This window comes from Silene latifolia, chromosome 9 (assembly GCF_048544455.1).
Source record: "Silene latifolia isolate original U9 population chromosome 9, ASM4854445v1, whole genome shotgun sequence".
Lineage (NCBI taxonomy): Eukaryota > Viridiplantae > Streptophyta > Magnoliopsida > Caryophyllales > Caryophyllaceae > Silene > Silene latifolia.
Window position 1 is genome coordinate 108,868,427 of NC_133534.1, and position 9,569 is coordinate 108,877,995.

Here is a 9,569-nt window from a genome sequence, read left to right on the forward strand (position 1 = left end):
ATGCCCATTAGATGAACAAATACCACAAGCGTGCACTTGTTGCTTGTTCCCCATGATCATCTCCATCAATAAGGAAGTTAATTCTTTAACCTTGCTTTCCAAGGAAGGGTTAGAACTAGCCATGCTCACCCTTCTTGTTTTGGATCTCACACTAAATTGGCGTGTGCTTTCGGCAAGCTCACTCAACAATTCATCAGTTTCATCCGGATTTTTGTTGATGATGCCTCCACCACTAGCACCATGTACCATCCGTGCATCTTCCGGTAATAATCCTCTAACAAAATACATGATGAGCTCTTGGTCACTATACCCATGGTATGGGCAACTTGCACATAACTTCTTGAAACGCTCCCAAAAGTCATCGAGTGTTTCATCATAAGTTTGCTCCACATTTGATATCTCCTTCTTAAGATGAGAAGATTTGGAGGCGGGGAAGTACTTGTGGACATGGGCCATGTCCACATATTGGCGACTCCGCTGGGGAAGAACTAGGACACTTGTGTCTTTGTGATCCTTAGAGGTGAAACTCGAACGAGGTCGTGGTTAAAGTGCATTAGTTGGTATTACGGTCATAAGTCGGGTTCCTTGTCCGGACCCACAACCTAACCCTTTTCGACCAATTGGCTCGTCTCGTCGGCATGAGTTTTCTGATCCCCGCGTTTCGAATCCCGATTGAGTCAAGCATGTCGTTGACTTTACACATTTCTGTTTCGTCAAAGAGCTTTCATCACCTTCGAGCACGAGGCTAGGGCACCCTCCTTACACATTTTGTTTGGATTGGTATCTATCTCGGAAATCGGGGTTTGATTGCTTGGTGTGTGTAACCCACCCTTCAAGCCAAAACCCGTGTCAGCATTATGCATAATATACTGAACTATGAGTGCTTATATTTTTTGTTATCATAAGTCCTTCCGTGTCATTTAAAACTTTCAAAAACACCTTTTTGCGCCGTTATAATGGCCGTTTCAAACCTCGGTCTTTCGCCGAACGTTGCATTTCAACACGCCTTTCTAGGCCGTCGTAATGACGATTTTCAAACTCGGTTTTCTGCAACCATTTCAAACAACACGGCTTTTTAGGCCGTCGTAATGGCGACTTTCAAAACCGGTTTTCTACAACCGTTTCAAACACACATTTCGCGCCGTTATAATGGCCGTTTCAAACCTTGGTCTTTCGCCGACCGCTGCACGCCTTCTTAGGCCGTCGTAATAAGAATTTCAAAACCCGGTTTTTACAAGCGTTTCAAAGCACCTTTTTAGGCCGTCGTAATGACGATTTTCAATACCGGTTTTTATAACCATTTCAAATACCCCTTTTTATGCCGTTATAATGGCCATTTCAAAACCCGGTTTTTATAACCATTTCAAATGCACCTTTTCATGCCGCTGTAAATTCAAACCTTGGTTTTCACAAGCCATTTCAAAATACCATTTTACGTCGTCATAATGGCCGTTTCAAACCTCGGTCCCTCGCTGACCGTTGCATTCTCAAAACGCCCTTTTACGCCGTCATAATGACGAATTCTACCCTCGAATTTTCGAAATTCGAAATCAATTTTCAAACAAGAATATTTTTCAAACTGTCGTAATGATGATTTCAACCTGTGCAACTTTCCAAATTTCAAATCACGTTTTCGAAATCAAATTTGGCTTTTCTAAGCCGTCGTAATGACGATTTCAATTCTCACAATTTTCGATTTGCATACCGTCTTTCAAAGCTTAAAACGGTTTCTAACCCGTCGTATTGACGAACTCAATCCTCATACTTTCCAATTTCAAATCGTTTGAAAACGAATTTAACTGTTTTCAAATTTCAATTTAAAAATCAAATCATCTGAAGGCCAATTTAACCGCTTTCAAATTCCAATTCAAAATCAAATCATTTGAAGGTTAACAATTTAACCGCTTTCAAATTTCAAATCCAATTTTAAATCATTTGAAAACAAATTTAACCGTTTTCAAAATTCAAATTCAAAATCAAATCTTTGAAAACAAATTTAACCGTTTTCAAATTTCAATCAAATTTCAAATCATTTGAAAACAAATTTAAACTCTTTCAAAGTTCAATTCAAAATCAAGTCTTTGAAAACAAATTTAACCGTTTTCAGATTTCAAATCAAAACACAATCTTTGAAAACAGATTTAACCGTTTTCAAATTTTCAACCCAATTTTAAATCCTTTGAAAACAAATTTAACCGTTTTCGTGGCCATTGTGTTGACGATTCCAAATTCTTCAATTCTCGATTTTCAAATCCGTGATTCAGAATTCCAAAAATCGTCTTCTATTCCAAAAACCGTCTTCTGAAACAACACATTGTTTTCAGAGCCGCCGCAATTTCAACTTAAACCGTCTTTTGAAAACAAACCTAAGAGAATCCTTTTCAACTGGCCGACCTTTTGAAGATCCTTACTCTTCGGAAGCCGTCCATAAAACGACAAATGGATCTTTTTAAAAATTTCTATTTTCGAAAATTTCAGTCCACCTTTCTGATTCAGCCTCGAGTCGATTTCAAGTAAAGTCGTCTAGATAATGTTGAGTCTCTGCGGAAGTTAGTACTCACCTTCTGGTCTAGGTCGTATCGCCTAATCGTCGAGACATCTCCAATGGCATTAGCTGAGTCAAAACCTCTTGGGTTTTAAACCCGCATTTCCCCTACATTACGGGTCAAAGGTCAAGTTTGTGTACATGTCTTTTCCAGCGGCGTCATGCCATTGAAAAACTTCCAAATATCATCAGAAGTCGTCTGTCTAGGCATCACTATGGCAAAGTCGACACTCGAGTCTAAGTTCAATGTCTTGCACTCTGAGTTCATACACAAGAGATCAGTCACGATCTTTAATGAACTCATAACCTAGTCACACCGTCGCGTCATCATAAAAAAACTGCCTTTTGTACATATGTGTCGTACTTGCATTTGTTTGTGCAAAACCTTGCCAAGACAAGTTATAACGCCTATCGTTATGTCAAATAGGAATCCCTTGGGTGCTATCAATCGCCAACAAGATTCTCAAGAAGCCGATCAGTCTGCATCCGCCATGACTTCCGCCGAAACCAACAACATGGTCCTTCGACTCCTAGCTACCGTGGAAAACTTGAGCATTCGTCTCTCCCATGTTGAGGACAAAATGATAACCGGGAATTTTCCCTCTTCTGATATTGAGCAAAGGGTTAAGCTCCTTGAAAGCCGGTTACTTGCCAACGACAAAACCGACCCTAGTTGGAGGGCTACCAAAACCACTGAAGCCAATTCCTTTAGTGCTCCACTAACCAAAACCAGACAACCTCATAGGTCCTTCCCTGATTTGGGTATGCCTTATGCCACAGCCTTGGAAAGGTTAATCTCCAAAGGAAAGCTATAACCAATTGGACTAACTCCGGATCCATCTGAGGCTAAGAAATCCCGTTTCTGGAACCCTAATGCCTATTGCCAATACCATCAAGGCAAGGGCCATGACACCGAATCCTGCTTCAAACTCAAGAATGCCATTCAAGATATGATCGAGGCTGGCAAAATCATAATTGCACCTCTCAGTAAAGACAATCCACCTGAATGTCTCAAGTCAAACAGCAAGGTTGAACGTTCACAAAGGACATTCACCAACCTCAACACAACCTATGCCACAGCTCTTAAAAAGCTCATGACTGAAGGGAGGCTACAACCAATCGGGCCCACTTCGGACCCATCTGAACAAAGGAAAACTCGTTTCTGGGACGACAGTGCCTATTACCAATATCATCAAGGAAAAGGTCATGATACTGAAACATGCTTCAAACTGAAACATGCTATTAAAAACATGATCGACAACCATGAACTGATAGCTTCATCCCTATGCCAACCAACTGATGAAAACAACCCTAATGAACATCTCATTCTATAAGGGGATGAAAGCCTCATGGAATATTATCGTCATGTCGTCCCCAACATTGAGAGTGAAATGCTCAAGTGGGTCAATGCTCAAGACCAGGCATCCAAGCCGCTGGATGCTGCAAAGGAGACCTTCGAAGAGGAAGTGATGATTAGGAATTCGTATCTGAGATCGAGTCCGAGTCCGAGTCCGAGTCTTAGGCTTTCTCATATCTATCCGAGCGTCTGTCCTTTTATTCATAAACGATAACTGGGGGCTGTCCCCATGAGTCACATAAATTTATCGAGTCTGTACTAACCTCTTATTTATTTAAATAAAAGCACGATTTTCAACTATCATATATTCTCCCCTTTACCATTTCCCGTTGACAACGAGAATTGATTTGAGAATTGATTTAAAACAAACAACATGTTCCAATTCAATGTGAGTACACTCGAGTGACGTACCGTACCAAGTGCATTCTCTTTACCTATTCCATGTCTGGCAATAGAAACCTTTCAATAACACCCAATTTAGAACGAGCTTCTATCAACGGGATCCTACGACGAACCCAATTGTCTTTTTGCTTAAGCCTTGCATGAACTATATCTTTTAGCTTTGTCTTTTGCATATCTACGAGTTTATGTTAAAATTTAGCTGAACGAATAGACTTGACCTGAAAATTTTGGCAACCTACTTATATATTCTAAGGATTAGAGCCTTATAAACTGGTGTCATTTGTGACCGGTTTCATGTAGGATTGTGAGTAGTTACTCCTTGCATAACATGTTCATTAATTTGCACGTATATGAAATTCAATTGCTTTTTGCCTGCATACATTCGGGTTAGTGGTTGGTGTCACATGCAGGAAGGTGCTTACAATTTCCTTTTCTTTCATTTTTACCCATTTAACTCCACATTAGCCAAATTTGCCTATTGACCCTTAGCTACATCCAAATTTAGCCTGCCTTATCAAGCTAGTTAGTGTATGTTTTTGCGGTATATTTTACATTGTGCCAAGTTTGGCTTGTATTTGATGATTCGGAGTTGGTAATCTATGAAGAAAGGGAGGATGATGAAAAAAGACGTGAAAAAAGAAAAAAAAGACATGAAAAATGAAAAAAGGAATTCGAAAAAAAAAAAAAGATTTCGAAAAAAAAGATGTTGTTTGTTGTTATCGGTTTCGCTCCTATGCTTTATCTATATCTTTTGAGGAGTTAGTTCAGTTCGGTTTGGTGAGTTTTGTGCCAAATGAAGGGCACTCGTGCTTAAATCTATAATTGAGTTGGAAACGGATATGTCTCATATGGTTCTGTTTAGGTACTAGCTTGATCACCTATATCTCCACATTCCCATAAATGTTTTGCCTTTTCTTACCCATTGCCTCACTTTACCATACTTTTGTAAGCCCTCGGCTGTGATAGGACCTTGTTTGGTTGGAATGTGTGTACGGTAGCTAGAATTGTCTATCATATTAGTTGCATGCATGTTTATGTGGGTCGTAGTCTAGGTGAGCGACTATTTTTCTTTCTCTCTTACATATATATGTTCACCCTTTCCTTCATGAGAGAAGAGTGACCCGTGAGAGTCCATTATTAAAGGTCTTGCAAGGTCGACGGTTCAGCTTTATTATAAACATCTTACAACTCGTTTGCATTTGACTGTTTGCTATAAGAGTTAGTTTGCTTGCATTAAATTGGTTTAAGTGGGCATTTATAGCTAGCTCTGAGTTATCTTTTCCGTTCCATTAGTTTGCATTTAGTTTACTCGAGGACGAGTAAAGGTTTGGTTTGGGGAGATTTGATACGTGCATTTTATATAGTCTTTTTAGGCCTTTTCATGCGCGTATTTCCATGCTTTTATCGTAGTTTTTGCTACGAAATGCCCCGAATATGCTACTTTGGTTTATTTTGTCTTAATTGCAGGAATGGACCCGAAAGTAGTGAAATCAAGCCATTTACCGTCCGTTTAGCATGAATTTGGAGGAAGAGTGAATTTGGAGCGGGAATGTAGCTATCTTGAGATGCGCAAAGAAGAAAGATAGCTAGGCGAGCAAAGGAAGAACTTCAAATTACTAGTGCCTACTTTGGAGAGCCATATCTCGGATTCTACAACTGATATTCAGGTGATTCCAACTGGAGATGAAATTTTGTCCTCTTAGGTTTCCAATGCCACCGGAATCACCATGTTTGACCAAGTACCGAAGAAATGGAAGCCGTTTGAAATTCAGTGCGCAAAGCAGGAAATTGTTGCTGGAAAGTACTCGATCGAGTAGAATTATGTTCGATCGAGGCCTTTTTCTACTCGATCGAGTAGTTGCATTTTAGGATTTACTCGATCGAGTATATTTTCTACTCGATCGAGTGGTTTAAGCTTTAGTTTACTCGATCGAGTGGTTTTAAATCACTCGATCGAGTGGATTCTCCTACGGCTTGGGCTTTTTAGTTTATTTCCGTCATTAGGTTGAATAATTCCTATTTTCTTATAAATAGGAAGGTATTACGTCATTTGTAACTCTCTCTCTTCTCTTCTCCTCTCGAATTTTACGATACACTGTTACTCCGCTACTTTATTCATCTCTAATTTCCGGATCCTTTTCTACTGTAACTTCCTTCCCTTCCTTTTCCTCTTTAATTTATGTTTATGTTATTGTTCTTTTTCTCTTCCTTGCTCCTTATTTAATTATGACTAGCTAATTTTCTTGCTAGGATTAGGTGATTCATTAGACTAATGTTAGTTGCTAATTAGGTTATTAGATCTGTCGTTGTTGTTGTAGTCTATGTTGTTAATCGCTGCTTTAACTGTATCCTGCTAGTTGAGTCGACACAATTAGCCTTTTAATTTAGGTAAACCTTGACCTGGACCGAAAGGTTGGAAGGGGTGAGACCTGCAGTGAACGATAGGATGCTTTAGTGAGGGCGAAAGTTAAGCTAATAGCATTTTAGGGCGAATTGAGACCGAAAGGAGATATTCGTTGCCCCTTAGACCGACACATCGACTGATCGGTGACCTTAGCTGCAATTAACTGACGTTTATTGATGACCCGAAATCCTAGTTCCTTTCCCTTACCGTTAATTTCTTCTGCCTTTATTTCTCTCTTTCCTTAATCTATTTAGTTTAGTCAAAATACACCTAAACCCCCATCTTGTGACATTCTGACAGACTGAGTTAAATAGATAATTAGCAAAATAGCCTCCCTGTGGAGATCGACCCTACTTACCGCTGACTTCTGTTAGTAGTAACTTAGGTATTTATTTTTGGTACTGAAACGACCGTATCACGCACACCCATTTCAATCTCAACCATCAACATCAATCCTCAAAAGCAGCCCACCCAGCTGCAAAAATTAAACCTCTTTACTGGGGGCTTCTTCCTTAAGACGTCGCCCATTCCTTGTTTTGTCAAATTCCCACCTTCTCACTCTGGGGGGCTTCTCTTTCAAGACGCCACCCATCCTTTACCCTCAAACATCTTTCGAGTCTCAACTACAGTCCAAAATAAAACAGCCCATAGCCTAGTGCTCGGTTCGGACAATGACAAGGTCTTGGTTCCGCTCTCCAAATCATCAAAACTCGAGAAGGGATCTCAAAAAAGCAAACAAGGGCAAAGATGTCTGGAGAAGATAATCAATTCATGTTCCCCAGCTGAGCGAACCGTCTACTCCAAGGATTTGATGCGCGTTTTCACCCTTTCTTGGCTAGGGAGTTGCACTTATATGTGCAACGTCTGTCAGAGTCACCCCCGTGTCGTGTCGATACCAAGTTTGTATCACGTTAACGACCGTCTGTTTGTCAGTCGTTCAGTATGCGTCCGTATGAGTCAATGTCGCAACAGTCACGTGTCTCCAATTTATCAAATCACAGATCTACGAGTAACAAGACTCAATTTTAAGCTTTACAACTTTCGAAACTTCTATCTCCCTTCGCGTGAGATATTACATCCTAGTTGCTTATATGCTAACTGCTCACATGCTTATGTACTTACGTGCCTATATGCTTGCATTCAACGTGTTTGTCTATGAGACTGCAGATTTGTGTGGTCACTAACCATGCAGGTAATCTTGAGAAGACAAACTCATTCTAACTGAGTACTGGGTTCTTCCCAACAAACGGCGACCCATCAAGTCCAAGAGCTTTAACCCCACCGATTACATGGCTTACGCTACCTCCTAGCGAGCAGCAACTCATATCTTCGGTGAGTCCTGAGAAGTTTCTAACTCCCCAGCGAGTGCCGATAATTTGAATGGATGTCACACGTGCAATTTTCCACAGTCGATCATTTGACCATAGATGGCTGGCAAGCCTTACAACGCATATGGCTGGCGATCCTTTGTCCGCAAACAAGACACAACTCAAGGACGTATCCCGAAGATGCCTCGGGTACGACTCCTTTTCACAAGCTGGCGAGCCTTTGTCCGCAAACAAGGTAAAACTCAAGGACGTATCCCGAAGATGCCTCGGGTACGACTCCTTATCACAGCTGGCGAGCCTTTGCACGCACACAAGATACGACTCAAGGACATATCCCGAAGCTGCCTCAGGTATGACTCCTTCCTATGGCTGGCGAGCCTCAAAACGCACCGCCTTCAACACCGGCTGGCGAGCCTTTGCGCGCAAAAGATTCAAGGACGTATCCTGAAGATGCCTCAGGTATGACTCCTTCTTATGGCTGGCGAGCCTTTATACGTAGTCTAATGGACTTTAAACGTCCTGAATCGAAAGTCGAAAGACTCTAAAATGTTCCCGACGGCAGGTCCTTGACTCGAATCCCCGAGTCGCCTTGAGGTCGCCCTTCCCAACGACAGGTCCTTGGCTCAAACCCTTTTGAGTCGCCTCGACGTCGCAATGGTCTTCAGGTTATAATCTTCGATTGACCTGGAGACCATACTTTGAATTTCGCCCTGTCCAAGCCTCAGTCAAAGTGGGGGCTCTGTAGATACCCAGTATCTGCACCTTCAAAAACCAACGGATGATGATCGGACTATAACGTGTTTTTGATATGCGTGCGTGGCTTGGCTATGCATGAGACGGTTTAATGCACTACTCGAATATGAAAAATGATTTCAAAAGTTTTCTAACTTCATTTGCATTAAAATAACACTATTTAGAGTTAAAACCGTCTTCGGACCCAAAACTGACTCAGAAACCCACAACTCGAGTCAACCTGAGTCAACCCAAATCCCGAATGTCAAAAATAATGCCATGAATGCCTTTATCATGTCATTTCCATTAAAATGACCCTAATTAGAGTCAAAACCATCATCGGACACAAAACTGACTCAGAAACCCGCAACTCAAGTCAACCTGAGTCAACCCGAGTCAAACCAAATCTCGAATGTCGAAAATAATGCCATGAATATTATTATCATGCCATTTGCATTAAAATGACCCTAATTAGAGTCAAAATCGACACCGAGCCAAAAACGACTCGAAATTCAAATCCCGACTCACACGGGTCAAACCCGAGTCAAGCACATAAATTACCTACCCCAAGTAACACCAAAATCATCTTATTAGATGCCCATATTGTTACACGACATCTCATTTCAATACCACAAACCAAACAATGGATGGAGCAAAGGCCACGTCCAAATTCAAAGGGAGAATACACCCACTTGTATCACAAGGTAGCTCGCGCCTCTTTAGGGTGTCTGCTTAGCCTCTAAGCAAACTCAACCGACCTACCATCCCATATTTCTCTATAAATACCACCCTTCACACACC

At 41.1% G+C, this 9,569-nt stretch overlaps 1 non-coding gene across 1 annotated transcript; it reads left to right on the top strand.

The window, feature by feature from the left end:
* The first annotated feature begins 307 nt into the window (after positions 1–307).
* LOC141603710 (small nucleolar RNA R71) lies at positions 308–414 on the top strand. The gene has a single exon (XR_012525567.1). It is a non-coding gene; the product is annotated as a small nucleolar RNA R71 (small nucleolar RNA).
* The last annotated feature ends 9,155 nt before the right edge of the window (positions 415–9,569 follow it).